The sequence below is a fragment of the Zosterops lateralis genome (assembly GCF_965231275.1).
Source record: "Zosterops lateralis genome assembly, chromosome: 28".
Classification (NCBI taxonomy): Eukaryota; Metazoa; Chordata; class Aves; order Passeriformes; family Zosteropidae; genus Zosterops; species Zosterops lateralis.
The window spans coordinates 4,501,481-4,518,416 of NC_139788.1; the positions used below are offsets into that span (position 1 = coordinate 4,501,481).

Genomic DNA, 16,936 nt, shown 5'->3' on the forward strand with positions numbered 1-16,936 from the left:
TCAGACCCCTGAGTATTTGGGTGCCAGATGAAGGAGGCGGGCAGGACCCCAGGCCCTGGGTATGTGGGTGCCAGATGAGGATGAGAGGACCCCAAACACCTGGGTGCCAGATATGTGGGTGTGTGGGGGTGTGTGGGTACCTGACTAGGGGAACAGGACCCCGGCCCCCTGGGTGCCAGACTGGGGGGACAGGACCTCGGCCCCCTGGGTATGTGAATACCAGACTGGGGGAACAGGACCCCCAGCCCCCTGGGTGCCAGATTGGGGGGAACAGGACCCCCAGCCCCCTGGGTGCCAGATTGGGGGGAACAGGACCCCAGCCCCCTGGGTATGTGGGTGCCAGATTAGGGTGAACAGGACCCTGTCCCTCCGGGTATGTGGGTACCTGATTGGGAGAACAGGACCCCGGCCCCCTGGGTATGTGAGTGCCAGATTGGGGGGAACAGGACCCCCGGCCCCCTGGGTACCTGATTGGGGGAACAGGACCCCGGCCCCCTGGGTACCAGATTGGGGGGAACAGGACCCCCGGGTACGCGGGTGGAGACCCCCGGGTATGCGGGCCCGTGGGTGCCGGGGTGGGCGGGCACCCCAAGGTGCCTCACTCTTCTCTCCCTCTCTCCGCAGGCACAGCACCCCCAGCCCTGCGCCCCCCAGCCCTCCCGGCCGCCGGAGCAGAGAGGAGAGCAGAGCAGAGCAGAGCAGAGCAGAGCAGAGCAGAGGAGAGGAGGGGGCACCTCCGGAGGGGACCCCGCCCCTGCCGCCCCCGCTTCGCCCCCGGCCCCCGCCTCGGCCGTGGCGCCGGCGCCGCGTTTTCTCTCTCTCTCCTCCCAGCCAGAAGCAGAGGGACTCTTTAAGTTTTATTTTTTATTTGATTAATTTTCATTTCCTGCACAAAACCAGCAATTGTAAATACTTTTGAAGAAAAGAAGTTAAAAAAAAAAATGTTTAAGGATAAAAAAAATAAAAAAAAATTTAAAAGCTGAAAAATCACCAAAAAAAAAAAAATAAAAAAAAGAGGAGAGAGAATCACGCACCGGAGGGAGAATCCAAAAATGATGGAGAACAGGCCTAAAGCATCCAAGAGGTGAATATGCAGCAGAAAAGAGCAAAAATCCCCCCAGTATGCACTGAGAAAAAATTTATTTACAGATCGAGCAACAAAAAAAAAAAAAAAAAAAAAAAGAGAAAAAAAAGAAAAAAGTAACAATAACCTATTTATTGTATATAATGTTTTATTATAAATCGTGTCTTGTATATTGCATTCTGTACATCTGCTGTGGTTTTGTGGTGTGCAACTTCCGCATGGGTTCCTTGGGTTTCCGTTGCCTTTTTTTTAATGATTCAATGATGATTTGAGTTTTATTTTTTATTATTATTCTGAAGAACGAAGGCAGGTTTTTGGTTTTTTTGTTGGGTTTTTTTTTGGTTGGTTTTTTTGGCAGTACACACCCAAAGATCCAAATTTGTATAAAAACAAAAAGGAATTAAAAAAAAAAAAAAAAAAAAAAAAAAGGAAGAAAAAAAATTTTAAAAAAGAAAAAAAAAAAAAGGAATAAATCAATCATAGACCCTCTTGGTGGGGAGGGGGAGTGGGGGGGCTGGGGTAAAGGGGGGTCCCTTTCCCAGGGTCCCTGAGGCGGTGGCGGTGACGAGCTCAGGGTGTGGGGGCGTGTGTGGGTGCCAGGTGGGCTTTGGGGTCCTCTCCTCCCACAAATTCCCTGTGTGTCCCCCCTCCCTCCTCAAGAGTTTGGCAATCTCTGTTCAGCTTTGTGGGTTGTGCAAAAAAAAAAAGAAAAAAAAAGATAAAAAACACACACACACACACACAAAGAGAGGAAAACCACCCTGAAATGGATTTTAAAAAAGGCAAAATTCACAAAAAGAAAAAAAGGGGAAAAATACCCAAATTTGGTCAAAATCCCCCCTCCTTCCCCCGCCCCCCCAGCTGCCCTGTGCAGTGCTTGTGCTGCCCTGGCCAGAGGGGCCCCCCGTGAGCCCCCCCGGCCCCCGCTTTGCCCCTCAAACGGTCTTTTTGTGTTATTTAGGAAGGAATTTTTAATAGGCACTTTTTTTATATTAAAAAGAAACCTATATATTGAGCGATGCCCGCTGCTTTCTTGCTTCTCTTTTTTGGGGGAGCACGGCCTGGCTGTGCCGGGGGCGGGGGTTGGAGGGATGTTGACCCTCCCTGGGTTTAGGGGGAGGGATGCCAGGATCTGCCTCCAGGTGGGAATTGCATCAAGAAAGCTGAATTTTGGTACAAATCGGGATGTAGTGTGATCCCCACTGCTGCTGCCCTGGCGATGGGTGGCACTGGGGGACAGTGCCAGCGGGCTTGGTGGCACTGTGGGGACTTTGCAGGCAGGAGGGGTGCCCGTCCCTCCCTGGCACCACTTGGGGGGCAAAGGGGACACGGGAACACAGGCGACTTCCCGGTGATGGATGGGAGAAGCGTCACCGCCAGAAAGGAGAAAAAAAAAAAGGAAAATAAGGACAAAAACAAATAAAATTCAGAAATCCACCAACTTCCAGCCTGGGAAGATGAAGGCGGCAGCGTGCTCCGGGCGAGGGGAGGAGAGGGGGGCGCGGGGCGGGGGGCGCAGCTACCTGTGGGTGGGAGGGAGAGGTGAGCGATGCCGGCGGGGTCAGGGCTGCGCCAGGGGAGGGTCTGGGGGGGCCGGGGGGAGCAGGGGGGTTGCTATGGAGAGGAACACTCGGCGCATACTGATGGATGGGGAGGGCGGGGGGGTGTCGGGGCTGCCAGCGCCACCGCAGCCCGCGGAGATGCTGAAGGGGGTGGGGGGGATGCTGAGGGACCCCCTCTTTGCTGGGCTGGGGAGGCGACAAAGCTGCCCCCGGCTGGGAGGAGCCCGGCCCAATGCGGCTCCCTCATTTTAGGGGGCGAGGGGCGCTGTGAGCACCCGGGTGGGCTCACAGGACACCCCACCCAACCTCGGGGTGCTGGGAGGGAACGGGGAGCACCTGCCAGTCCCAGTTTCCTGGGTGAAGGTGGCATTTGGGGGGAGTTTATTTCCAGCCCCCCAGTCCAAGGCAGGCAGGGTGGGGGCTCAGGGGGCTCCAGACCCCCCGAGCCTGGCTGGGGGTGCTGCATGTGGCCATGTGTGGGGATAGGGGGAGATGGGACCCTCAGTACAACCACAAACTGCGGGGCTTTGCTCCTCTGTCCCCCTCACCAGGAGCCCCTCAGGGTGAGCTGGGGGGTGGTGGGGGAGGGCTGGGTGCTGTCCCTCCACCCCGGGGTCCTAAGGGGGCCTGACACCCCCACCTCAGGGTGGGCACAGCACTGCAGGCTGCTGGTGAGGATGGGATGAGGGTTGTAGCCCCTCCTTCCCACCATCCTCACAGAGTGACAGGGCTGGGGGGAAATGGGACCCATCAGGGGCCACCCCGATGTGGTGCTTCCACCCTGGTGGGCACCAAATGTCCCCTGAGTGTGACACGACATAGAGGGGAACTGAGGCATGGGAGCAAGGTGTGGGGTCCAGCCATCCCTGTCTGGTGCTGTGCCTGCACCCAGCACCCATCCCAAGGTGCTGAACCCCCCCTTCTGCCAGGGCTTTTGGGAACCCTGACCCTTCATCTCCAGCCTGGCTCCAATACGATGCTTCCCACAAGCATCACATTTATTCTTTCCCGCCCTGTTTTTCCTCTCTCCCATTTCAGATGACAACAAGCAGCACAGAAAGATGATGAAATTTTCCCCCAGTAGGTAAATCCCACCAGGAAGCATCACCTGGCTCAGCCAGAGCCTCGCTGGGTGTGACCGGCTGCTTGGACCACAGCTGGTTTCACTTATTTTATTATTTTAATTTTTTTTTCTTGTTTTAAAGCCTCAATTATATCTCTCAAGCAGCATGAGCCACTCTGGAGCCCGAAAAACCTCGTGATGGAGCTGATTGTTGGGGATTGATCAGCACAGCCCAGTTGGGTTTGCTGGGGGAAAGGAGGAAAAAGCTCAAAATTTGGGGGGGAAATGATTGTTTGATGTGTTTTTATTTGTTTAGCATGGATTTTTTTGAAGGTTTCAGGGAGCTGCTTTTGGGAGCACCTCCAGCATGGCCACGTGGTGAGCAGGGATGTGGGGTGAGCCAGCTCCTGGTGCCTGGCTGCACTTCGGGATGGAAATGATGATTTTAATTAAGCAGCTCTGCTGGGAGGAGGCTTCTGGCCTCTCAGGATGCTGGAGCTTGGAGAGCAGGGATGCTGCAGGACCACGGGATGAGGGATGCTCCTCATCAGAGCGGCCCAGGGCTGGGCCAGCAGGGAGCCAGAGCACTGACCCCTCCATCCATAGGGCAGACGGGTGTGGGGATGCACGGAGGGATCCTGGCAAAGGCAGCTGTGCCCCATTCCCACTTTTCCCCATCCCCTTGCAAACACAGCAGGAATTTGCCCTCCTGCCCCTGCCTTCCCCTGCCGCCCATCACCTGGGGCTGGAGCAGGGGCAATTCCTCATTCCCCGGGGGATGTGCCGGGGCACAGGACGGTGTGCATGGATCACACATGTTGCACAGCCATGTGCACCATCACCCTGCCACGGGAAGCACACGGGACGCCTGTGCCGGTGCCGGGCTCCCGGCGAGGGTGGTGTCCCCCAGCCCAGGCAGGGCGGCAGCAGGAGCCGCCCTCACCCCGCAGTGCTGGGGCCGGCGGATCCGCCGGGAGCTGCCGGGAGCTTTGGACACCCCCTTCTCCTTCAAATTAATGGCTGTGCCGTGAAGAAAATTGAAGCCATTATTCTTCGCTCGCATCCTTTATACCCACCAACTTCAACCACTTGACATGCTAATCACAGCTAACGAGGGAGGGAGGCGATTTCCCACGTCAGACCTGCAATCCAGCGCAGCCGGGTGGGGAGCGGCTCCGTGTCGGGGGCACCGCGCCCCAACAGCGGCTCCTCTGCCGGCCCTTCCCGCCGGGAACAGCCCCTCCAGCCCCGCTGGAGCCCCCCATGGCTGCTGCCATCACAGACTGCTCTTGTCCCCCAGGCCGCGACAGCCGGGGTGGGTGTGTGGGTGCCAGGAGCGGCCCCTGCCCCGGCAGCGGGGGCGGCAGTGCCCAGCTGGAGCACCAGACCAGCCCTGCTTTTCCCAGAGGAGCGGCCAGGCCTTTGGAAGATACTCCCGGCCCCCCGTGTGTCTGTCCCCCCATCCTCCTCCCGCTCTGCCGTGCGCTCCAGGGCCCAGCTGAGCCCTGACGCACTCACTGCACCCGCCTGTCCATCCAGGGCTGGATCCATCCCAGCCGCCAGCCGGGCAGAAAGCTCTGGAGTCCATTAACATTCCCCGGAGCGATCTAATCCCCCTCTCTGCCCTGGCTCTGGCTTTCGCTTGGGTTTTAATCAAGCCCAGCCTGGCGCCTCTTAAATAAGGGGGGCGGATGGCACCCAGCTCCTCACATGGCACATGGGTGCTGCTGGCCCCGGGGTGGGTGCCAGGGAGGAGGGGGCAGCCGGGGGCAGGGTGCTCGCAGGGGTCTCCACTCTCCGGTAATTTTAAAAGGCATTTTGGAGCCAGAGGAGCTGAGCTCAGCAGAGCCAGGGCCAGCAAAGCCAGGGAATAAAAGCACAGGCGGCTGCAGGGTTGTTATTAATATTTGCTGGATGGTGATGGAGGGAGGGCTCGGCACCAGGGGGGAAGTAGCAGGCTGGGGTCCCTGGGAAGGCAGTGGGATTTGGCAGGTGGATGAATGGGTTCCTTCCCAGCACCCCAGTGATGGGTGGGGGGTGCAGGATCTGTGCCAGCACTCCTGGGGACTCAGCTGGGGCAGAGGGGATGCTTCCCACACCAACATCCCCAAAACAAAGCACTGGGGCTCGGCTGGGGTGTCCTGGATGTCTCCCTGGTGTCTCCCTGGAGGACAAGGAGGGTGCAGGGGGGACACCCACGGCATTGTCCCTGGGCAGCAGAAGGCACAGGGGCACCTGGGGTGCCAAGCTTCCTGGGGCTTTGCCACTTCCCTGCTGCAAAGGAAGTAGGAGCTGAGAGGGCAGAGCCTCCACGGGGGTCTGGAATGGGCCCCCTTTGGCTGAGTCTGGGGCTCTGCAGGGTCACGATGGCCTTGCCAAGGGGGAAGGAACCAGGAGTGATGCTGGATCCTCCCAGGATGGCAGAGGAGCTGGATGGGGGGTCTGGGATGTAGGGAGAGGGAGCTGCAGGGCAGCACATGGAGTTTTGGGGGGCAATGTGTGAGCCAAAGCGTTTGTTTTTCTGGGGGCCCCGGGTGTGAGTTATCAGCAGCGGCAGAAGCGCGGTGCTTCCCGGCCGGGAGTGCACGCCGGCTCCTCGGGGAGGGATTAAGGGGATTATATTATTATTTGTTATCACTGAGGGGGGGAGGAAAAAAGAAGAAACCTCCATTGCTGGGAACTCTGCCTAATCGGAGCACAGATTAGCTTCCTGCCTCCAACCAACCAGGACGGGCTCCCCTGTGCCTGTCCCGCTGGCAGTGGGAGCCAGTGGGGTGACACGGGGTCACAGGGATCCACCTGGCCTGCGAGCCACGTGTGGGACCAGTTTTTGGACATGCTAGTTACTGCCCAAAGCAGCTGTCAGAGGGAATGGCAGCTCCCTCCAGCTTCCCCCAGGACTGTGGGGATCGTCACCCCCATCCAGACATGGTGACACCCATCCTGGGAGATCATCCCATGGATCAGTGCAGGGCCAGGCAGGAGAGACACTCTGCCCCAGGGATGGTGAGAGCCACCTCCAAGGCTCTCAGTGAGGTGAGCTCATGGCTGTGGCCAAGGTTTTCCATCTCCTCTGGCCATGGTGGGGGGATCTTTGACTGTTTGGGGGGATCTTGTCAGGCTCACAGGGAGCTGGAGCTCAGCTTGGCAGCACAGGCAGGGGATTTGTGCCTCCCTCAGCAGAGGGATGAGGGTGAGATCCCAACATCCCCAGAGGATGGGGACAAGCTCAGTCCTGATGGGTCCTGTGCTGCTCCCTGAGCATCCACTGCCCAGGGGCCTCCGGTGGCCTGGGATGGAGATGCCCCTGGACACCTGGAACTTGTACTGCTCTGTGGGTGCAGAGTGGCTGCTCTGGGAGCTGGAGCAGTCATCTCAGGAGATCCAGCAATTTCTTCCCCCCTCTTTAAGCCCCCATCTCTATCTGCAGGGACAGGAGTCCCCCGAGAACAGCCTTACACATGCACATCTTGAATTTTCCTTCCCCAAACCCCAGTTCCCAGCAAGCAGAGGCCGAGCCAGGTTCACACATGGGGTGCAGGCACTGGGACAGCCTCTCTCTGATTTTCCCTTGCCTGGAGCAAGGCTGAAGCCACCACCCCACTGCAGAGAGCCCATCATTAGAGCCCCTTCCACACACCCCATCCGCTGATGGACCCACGATTTCCTTTAGTCTTTTATTTACACTTTATTGCTCTTGTTTTTGCACTGGCAAAGCGCTGCTGGAGAGCACAGAAATCCTTCAGATCTCGGCTGGCAGCAGAGCTCTGCCTAATCATAGTCATTATCTGGAAGCAGGTAATGGGCATCTTTCCCATGTTAATTTGAAAACAGAATCAGCGAGAGCAGGACACCGGGGACGGAGCATGTTCCCAGCAGCAGCCACTCCCTTTGGACGGTTTTTGGGTGGCTCCGTGGATGTTGGGGTGTGGGTTTGGGATGGGGGAACACAGAAACCCAGGCAGAACCACGTGCCAAGCCTCGTGGCTCAATAAATCAGCCAGGAAAGGGGCTGCTGGCCGGAATCCCGCATGGCTGGAGCCTGTCCTTGCTGCCACAGCAATAAAATCCCCCGGCCTTGTTTTTTTGGCGGCGAGGAGGATGATGGTGGCTCTCCCTCCTCCCTGCGCCACCGTCAGAACTTGCCCCCGTGGCTGGGTCCTTCGCTAACAAGGACTCGTTCCTTTTATCCCCAGCGGCAGGAGGGGATGGGGATGGAGGTGAGAGGCGAGGATTTCTCCCGGGGCCGGGAGGGGAAGGCTGGGTGGCGTTGGAGTTTCTTTTGCTGAGATACCATTAACGAGTGAGCAAAGGTTGCGGAGTCTCCATGGAGACAAGACAGCAAGAGAAGGGAGCGGGTGTGCGCTGGGTGAGAGCTGATTAGTAAATGTCAGCGGCACAGCCACTGCCCGCGCCACGCTGGCGCGGGGACGCGCCGGGCACCCCCGCACCGGGCACCTCCCGGGCCCCGCGGGCACCTCCCGGACATCCCGAGCACCCCCCGCCTCCCGTCCGTCCCGTGTGCCCCAGGCAGCCCTCCCACCCCTGTGCCCCACTGCAGCCCGGGTGTCCTGTGCACCACGGGGACCCTGCCCTGTGTCCCCCATCCCAGGCACCCCGAGCAGCGCACCCACCCCGTCTGCAGCGTCTCATCCTGCTCATTCCGTGCATCCGAGGCACCCTGTGCATCCCAGGTGTCCTCTGCACGCCGAGTACCCTGCTCATCGTGTGAGCCTGTTCCGCCCCCGGTATCCCAGGTGTCCTTGTGCATCCCAGGGAATCAGGGATGCAGAAGGAGCCTTGGGAGCATGTTTCCAAAGCATCCTCACAGCTCTGGTGCTGACAGCCCTGGCTCCTTTCCCGCAGGGAGCAGGGATGCAGCTGTGCCTGCTGGGATAGGGGCAGTTGGCCAGGGAAGAGACATCCAAGGCTTCAACAAGCTGCCATCTCCTCCCTCCCGCGGAGAATGTCCCCTTTCCCAATCCCTGAAGCATGCAGAGAAAGGATGAGGCTGGACCTGCTGGATCCCACCTGGTTTTCAGCAGAATCCAAGCCCAGGCTGAGGGAATCAGGACTGGGATGAGGCACTGATATGTGCCAGGGTCTGTCTGGGGTTATCACGGACTTGGACATGGCTGGAGCCCACCTGGGAGGGAGGTGGGAGGCAGGAGCAGCCTGGCTGCCCTTCCCCATCCCCTGGAGCATCATTTACTGCCAGCAGAACACAGGAAAGCACTTGGCAGGCAAGAGCATCAGGGAAAAAAGTGTCTGGGGGCATGGCAGCAGGGAGGGGGGGCTGGATCCTGCAGTTTAGCAGGTTTTATTCAGCAGCTATAAACAGAGCAGGAGAGATAAAGGTTGCAGTGCAGATACAGATTAGGTAGGTCCCTTGAGGCTGTGACACCTTGAGATAGAGGCAGATCTTCTTCAAGGGAAAGGCTCGCTGGCAGCCTGGAAAACACGGAGCTGAGCGGCCTCCAGCAGCACCTCAGCCCCTGCTCCACGCCCACAGGGGAGAGTGGGGGTGCCAGGGCAGCAGGGGGGTACTGTACCCCACCCACTCCATGTGCCCCACTGATCCCAGGTACCCTGGACACCCCGTGTGAACCCCACGGGCACCCCGTGTAGCCCAGGTGTCTGTGCATGCCAGGCCCTGGGCACCCCACCCAGCCCGTGTGCCCCATTCCATCCTGCCAGGAGGCAGCACGGGGCAGCAGGAAGTGCTGACCATCCTACAAAGGTGGGAACTCATGAAGGGAAGAGCTGCAAAAACCAGGCAAGAAATGGCTGTTTCAGTATGTCTGTGTGCCCATCCCTCCCAGCAGGATCCAGAGGGATGGCAGCGGTGCCAGAGAGCCCTTGGGGCAGGGGCAGCCTGTGTCACAGGGCACAGGAGGCACAGTCAGTGACCCTGGGATGTTGGCTCTGCCATCACAGATCCGACAGGGATTTGTTTGCTTCCTGGCGGGAGCGCCGGTGATTTACTCCCTGTGGTTTGGTTTAAAGCAGAAGCACAGAGCAGGGAAGAGATGGATGTCTGTGCCAGTGCCCTTCATCCCGCTCCCTCTTCCCCATCAAGCCCACAGGCTCAGTTTGATCATCAGGCAGGGAGGGAGGATTTAATATCCAGGTGCACCAGCAGAAACATGGCATGCCATGTGGTGGAATTTCTCATCAGATCTCTGCCCTGCAGTTTCTGGAGAGCATCAGCATCACCCCGGCTCTGCCGAGGACCAGGATGAGTTGCAGGATGGAACTGGAAGTGTTCAATGTCACTTGCAGCAACCTGGTCTAGTCCAAGGTGTCCCTGCCCATGAGTTTTAAGATGAGCTTTAAGATCCCTTCCAACCCAAGCCATGCCAGGACTCTGTTTCTATCCTGCACTGGACACCGGGCAGGAAACAGGGCTTTTCTCAGCCCTGGTGTGACCCCCACGCGCTGCCACGTCCCTGTGGGACTGGGATGCAGGACAGTGCCCACCCAGCAGGGCCTGTCCCCTTGTCCCCGACAGGCTCCTTTAATCCCTGACTCCGTTCCCAGCTTCATCCAGTCACGGGGAGAAAATGCAGGCGGGAGCCAAAGTCAGCATCATCCGGCGGGTTCCAGCGGCCATCGCCCCTGCGTGGCCGGCCGGGAGGGCGGGGGCTGTCCCCATGGCTGTCCCCTAGCTGTCCCCATGGCTGTCCCCTGGCTGCCCCCATGGCTGTGCCCTGGCTTTGCTCATGGATATCCCCATGGCTGTCCCCACGGCTGTCCCCTGGCTGTGCTCATGGATGTCCCACAGCTGTCCCCATGGCTGTCCCACAGCTGTCCCCATGGCTGTCCCATGGCTGTCCCATGGCTGTCCCCATGGCTGTCCCACAGCTGTCCCCATGGCTGTCCCACAGCTGTCCCCATGGCTGTCCCATGGCTGTCCCATGGCTGTCCCCATGGCTGTCCCACAGCTGTCCCCATGGCTGTCCCACAGCTGTCCCCATGGCTGTCCCATGGCTGTCCCCACGGCGGTCCCCTGGCTGTCCCCGTGGCTGTCCCCATGGATGTCCCCTGGCTATCCCATGGCTGTCCCCACAGCTGTCCCCCCGGCCCCGCTCGGGCCCCTGCTCTGGGCTGGGCACACCCTCCCCTCAGGGGGCTGGGGCGGGCCGGGCTCCGGGGAGTCGCGGCAGGACTGGCAGGGCCCTGCTCGGTACCGGTGGCCAGCCCGACACTGTCCCTGTCACCTGCAGCCCCCGCCCCACTGCCATCTCCCCAAGGCCCCCCGTGCCCCCACCCGTTCCCCTGCAGTCCTGTCCCCTAACCCTGCACCCCACACGCCCTGGCCCGTAACTCCAGCCCCGACCCCAAACCCCGGACCCCGCCCCGCCCTGGTGTGACACCCCCGCTCCCCCAGGTGGAACTTTCCTGGCAGGGCGGGAGACCATAGAGGCGAACGGGAGCACCAAGGCGGAGCTCTCCGGAGGAGGTGCGGAAGTGACAGAGACTCCTTTCCTCTAATGCCACTTGGAAGGATATCAAATTCTGGCTTTCATAAACAAACAGAAATATTTTTAAGATGCCGTAATTGTGATCGGTGGCACGGTTCTCCCCTCTGTCCCCGTAATCTGTCCCCAAGGCTCCCCCCGTCTATCTCTCCTCATGGTACTCTCCTCCTTATTTACTCTCTTTGCGCGGCCGGCTTGGGTGCGGTTCTTCCGCTGCGCCGGCTCCGTACGAAAGCGGCGTAGGACGGCTTTGATTGACACAGAGCCGCAGCCAATGGTGCGGCAGCAGCTGCTGGCGGACAGCCAATGGCGCGGCGGCCCGGCGGCCGGGGGAGGCGGGGCGAGGGTCCGCCAGGGCAGGGAGGGGGAGTCGTGGAATGGCGGACGGGCGGGCCGGCCCGCCCTGGTGATAGTGAGACCGGGGGCGCGGAGGGGACAGCCGCGGACAGGGTGAGTGCGAGAGGGGCGAGCGGGCCTCCCCAGCCCCCCCGGGCCGTCTCTTCCCGGGGGAAAGAGGCAGAGGCGCTGGAGTGGGCCGCAAGGCCCTTGCCAAATAGTGAGTGTGAAGGTGGAAGCGGGCGGTGTTTCCTGCCACATAGTGAGCCACTGCTGCTGTGGTCCCGGGCGGGGGTTTTGGGGGGGTCTGTCCCGGCCTGGGGTTCCATCCCCGGCCTGACACTTCCCCAGCCCCTCCCGGAGGCCGCGGTTTGGTGCGGGGTGTGTTCCCGGGCCGGGCTGGCCCGTGGGGAATTGGGCTGTAGGGGCGGCTGTAGCTGCCCGGCGGCGCTCAGGGCCCCGAGCTGGGTGAAGGAAATGCCGCCTGCGGGGCTGTCCCGAGGCCTGGCCTGGTCTGCTGTCCTGGGCTGTCCCGGGGGTCTGGCGGGGAGCGCTGGGGGTTCAGGAAACAAGGGGGGGCTGCAGGGTCACTTTGGAGGGGGGGCAGTGGGGCTCTGCTGGGGGGCCACAGGGGAACCCTCTCTTTGCTGACATTTGCTGCCTGAGTTTGACACCGGGACTTGTGAAATCGTGTCCAGAGTGTGTCCGGGTGGGAGCTGGGTGCCCTCACTGGAGGAAGCCTCTCTGTCCTGCCCGTGCTCCAGCCCCACTGCTGGGTGCACCCCTCCATCTGTCTGGGAACACTTCTGAGTGTGTGTGTGTGTGTGTCACCCCCTTGTCTATGAACCATCCACAGCACAAAACATCCAGAACTACTTGATGCGACCCCCTGTGGGTGCTGTAGTGTGCTTAGGGCAGTGTTTGGGGTTTTTCCAAAAAAAAATGCTTTGGGGTATGGTTGGATACTTCGGTTTAGTGCACTGACCTCCTGGTGGCCTCAGACTGTATTTCTTCTAGAGGAGAAATAAGTTATTAGGGAATGTCCTTGTGGTTGTACCTCACCAGCATTTAGGTTAGCGTTGGGGTTACTTTGGGATACATGCAGTCTGGAGAAAGGTGAGGATTGCAGCTTCTCCCTGTTAGCTGTCACTTGACTTCAAGGACCTTCCTATGGTAGGATTTTTAAATTCCCTGTCAGAGTTTCACATTTGGCCTTGCTGTTTCTCTTTCTTTAGATGCAACAACAGAATTGGGCACCTCTCCATAGGTCAGAGCACTGGTGGGGCTGAGGGATGTGCTAATCCTGGGAGTTCAGCACTAGGGAACACAGAAAGTCTTAAATCTTTCAGCACTGCAGATGTTGGTGGATGTGAAATTCTGTTTATAATGATTAAAAAAACTTCTGTTAAATACATCAGCTGCAGGCAGAGTCATAATTGATAGAGCCCTCTGTAACCCTCAGACTTTTGTGTCCTTCCTGAAGACTTGTGAGAGGGAGAAGTTGAAATTAAAAGAGGCTGAAAGCAAATTGAAGAGTACGGATGTGCTTCCCTGAGACAAAACTGACGCAAAAATGTTGCTTTTATAGAATCATGGAATGGTTTGGATTCTAAGAGACCTTAAAGACTCTCATTCCACCCCTGCCATGGGCAGGGACACCTTCCACAGACCTGGGAAGTCCCATTTTATGGGAAGTACTGAGCTTTGTGCACTCGGTCACGTGAGGAAGGGCAGTAGTTATGTTTTCCACCCATTTTCAACATCTGCAGAATCAGTTGCTGCTAAACACTGCAGGAATTCAAAACGCTGCGTTGCGACACTTTTCGTTCTGATTTGTCCCTCCCTGACCTTGAGTGGAGTTTTGCCATAGAAACCAATTCCTGGTTTAATCCCAAACTGAGTTAAAAACAAACCAGAGCCAACAACTCCCCACAGCCAGTGTGTCCAGAGAGTGACTCTGGATCCCTCTCGTGTCCAGAGCCAAGCAGGAGCTTTATCCCAGCAGTGGGGCAGAGCACATCAGGCACAAACTCCTGGGCTCTTTGGGGGTTTTATTTCTTTTTTAGGAATGTGCTAAAAATGTGAAGTTTGAGTGACAGAGCGTGACCTGAGCTTGCAGGAGCCACCCAACGCTGATCTCGGCTCAAGCTGCAGTTGTCACTGTTATCCCTGGGTGTGTTGGTGATGGTGGGATCAGACTTTCTGGGATTTACTTTTCAAAGCCTTGATTTATACACAATTTAAAGCCTGGAGGAGTGGGTATAGCAGCTCCCTTGTAGCCCACCTGACATGAGCCTTGCTGTGCTTTCCAAGTGTGGATTGTAAGAGGATATAATTCTAGGGGTGAGCTCAGTGTAAAATTTTTCCTAAACTGTATATTTTCCACTGGTTCTAAAAAGAACTGTGATTTTTTTTTTTTGTCTTGTCCGGTGATGAGATCAAAAAGTAAATGTTGCAAATTCCATTATTTTAATTTAAAGAAATAAAACCGTTCTGTTGGCTCACGCCAGTATAAACCTGGTTTCCCTATGACTAATGTGACACACCACACAGAAATGGTGTATTTTTGTGAGTTACAACTCAGAAGATATTTGCAGACAGTGATTCATGACAAGGAATACAACCCTTCTGATCAGTCCCAACCCAGTTTCTCAGCGTGCTTTGAATATATCTCATTCTTTAGGGCTGGTCTAGGAAAAGTTGATTTCATTCACCAAGGTTAGATAATCACGGTGTGTGGGTGGAGGGGTTAAAACTAAAGTGATTGCCTCATGTGCATTAAGTTACAGCAAGAAATCCCTCTCCTGGGTTTATTTTGTTATATTTTCGTGGTGATAGAAGAACAAAGGTTGGTAGGATTAATGTTTTTCAAAAAATCCAGTTTTCTTTGACAGATTGTAATAAAGAAGATTTCAGCAAGTGTTAAGACTTGGCTTTAATCCTTCTTCATAATTTCTCTCTGTGGGTTTTCTGGACTCAAAATGTTTAATAACTTTAAAGTGCAAGGTTTTGGGTTTGTGTCTGCTTGGTTTAGTGATAATACTGAGCCCTTGGTCATTCAGCTGAGCAAAATACGTTGCTCATGAGTCAGTCACAAACCAGGAAAGGGACTGAATAGCGATTGTGTTTCCTTGTGCTGTGGATAAAGTTCCTGCTGTCCTCATGCAGAATGGGACACCAGGAAAAAACACTGCCAAAAGCTCCTTCTGAGGGTTTCAACAGCCACAGCGGGCCCTGTCCAGTGGCTCAGCTCTGCCCTTGCTCCTTTGTACAGTTTCTACAAGAAATGCACAGGAAACAACCGAAAAGTGACATGCTGTGAAAACCCAGGAAGGCAAAATGCAGCTATTTTCCCAGCCTGTCTTCTGGTGTGTTACTGTTTTCAACAACACTCTAGCTGAAATGGGATCTCTAGTAAGAAATTTGTGTATTTGGGTGTTTATTCTCACTGTGCAAGGATAAATATTTGTGAGATCAGGGCCTTAGTTACCGCAGATTAACATTTATTTAAATACTTTAGGTATTTATAAACACAGGATTAAAAAAGGCGTGTGGCAGTGGCTTCTGGGTAATAAGCAAATGACTGCTCAGAACAGAACCACCCTGGTGACATTTACTTCCTTTTGTATTTTTGCAACTCTGTGTAATAAAAAGACGTGTTGGCTCTTTTCTGAGGACGGGAGGCAGATCAGGCTTCACTGTGAAGGGAGAGCTTGGTAGAAGGTGATCAGAGTCAGGCCTAATTCTCATTTATATGACATTTCTTTTTCCATCTGAAGGTTTGCAGGGTATTTTTTTCCCTTCCTGGGAGGCAGTAGGAGGGGAAGTCTCTTCCCAGAAGAACCTAAATGTGAACTTCCACATTATTTCTTTGAGTAAGCAATGTGAGCTGTTAATCACATTCTCCATGCCAGCTCCTTCCCCACAGTAATGGGCCTGAGAAATAGTTCATCTAGATCCTACCCTAATTCCTGAAATTGTGGGAAAGCTCTCTGGTGTTAGGTTGCTGCTGGAGAAGTGGTGGAGCTCAGATATCTAAAGTATGCATCTGCCAGGGGCTGTGATGAAGGAATTTAAAGCACCAGGGAGCTCGATGGATGTCTCACAAATGGGTCAGTGGTGACCTGCTCTGTTCCTTCAGCACCTTCTCTGTCAACTCCTCTCCCACTGCAGCATCCCAGACTTTTTGGGGAGAAGTGGTGCTTTAAGGGATGCTGTGATGCTGAGAGAGAAAGGCTGGGGATGCCTGTGAGGCAGCAGCAGTTTGTGTTGGTTCTTGAGGGCTGGAAGTTCTGCCTGGGAGGCTGTTGCTGTGTCAGTGCTTCAGGTGAGCTGTTCCCAGTCACTGGTTTGTGAGGTTTGGGTTCTCCTGTGTTACTGTTGGAAGCAGTGCACAGTCCAGAATGGGTCAGACACAGAGCCAGCCACTAAACATGGTTTGTTCTCACTGCTGCTGTAAATCAAACCTAAACCATGAGTTACTAGTTTGGTTTATACTGAAAGTGCTCCGTAAGAACTGAGTTATTCTCTTGTGCTTGATCATAGAACCCAAAACAATTTGGGTTGGAAGAGACCTTAAAGCTCATCTCATTCCTGTGCCATGGGCAGGGACAGCTTCCACAGATCAGGCTGCTCCAAGGCCTGCTCAGCCTGGCCTTGAAGATGCAGCCTGCAAACCCTCTACTCGGAAAGGGCTTGTTTTACATGAATGATGATGAATTTATTTGGACAACTCTTTTGTGAAGCAAAGCCACAAATAGATTTGAGATTAAAAAATCCCCTAATTGTGAAGTGAAGGGCATAAAAGGAAGTGTCTTCACCATCTAAATATGGGATTTGCTGCCCCAGGATCTCATGGATGTGTTCAGATGAGTTAAGGAGCTGATCAGATCAGTTTATGGAAGTGAAATCCATAAAGGAGTGTTAAATGATACTGCTTGTTTCTACATGGTCTTCAGGCACCATGGGGAAAAGCAGTGAGGGCTCTTACTCTGTGCTTGCTGTGTTCCCACGTTCTTCTCTTGCTGCATCTGGTACCTGGCCATGGTGGAGAGAGTACAGGGGGTGTCTGGAGGCTGGGTGGTCCAGCGTGGCTGTTCCAAAGTCCTGTGACTTCTCTTCATTCACTGATGTTCCCAATGATGTTCTAGAGCGACCTGCCTTTTCCAAGCCTCCATTTCTCCCCGCTCATCAAACTGGGCTAATGACTCTGACCTTTTGTTTGTAAAGCAAAAGCAAAAGGATCAACAAAATACTGGAGCTTATTTACTATCATTACTGAAATGATGAGCAATGCCACTTTGCAGCACTTCAAAGAGGCTGTGCTCATAAGATGCTGGAAGTCCCTTGAGAGAGAAAATGTTTCAGATGGAAAAAGAGGAGCTGGAGTATTCCTCACATTCTCTTTTCC

The 16,936-nt window shown here is 55.8% G+C and overlaps 1 protein-coding gene across 4 annotated transcripts in view; it reads left to right on the forward strand.

The window, feature by feature from the left end:
* Nucleotides 1–11,391: 11,391 nt before the first annotated feature.
* WASF2 (WASP family member 2) overlaps nucleotides 11,392–16,936 on the forward strand; it is a gene marked incomplete at its 3' end in the record, with an annotated part of 32,313 nt that continues 26,768 nt past the window's right edge. For 2 of the 4 annotated variants that reach the window (XM_083879698.1, XM_083879701.1), the window contains exon 1: nucleotides 11,529–11,640. Of the gene's footprint in view, nucleotides 11,468–11,528; nucleotides 11,641–16,936 lie in introns of those variants that run through there. The other 2 variants (XM_083879699.1, XM_083879700.1) reach the window with 2 other exon arrangements.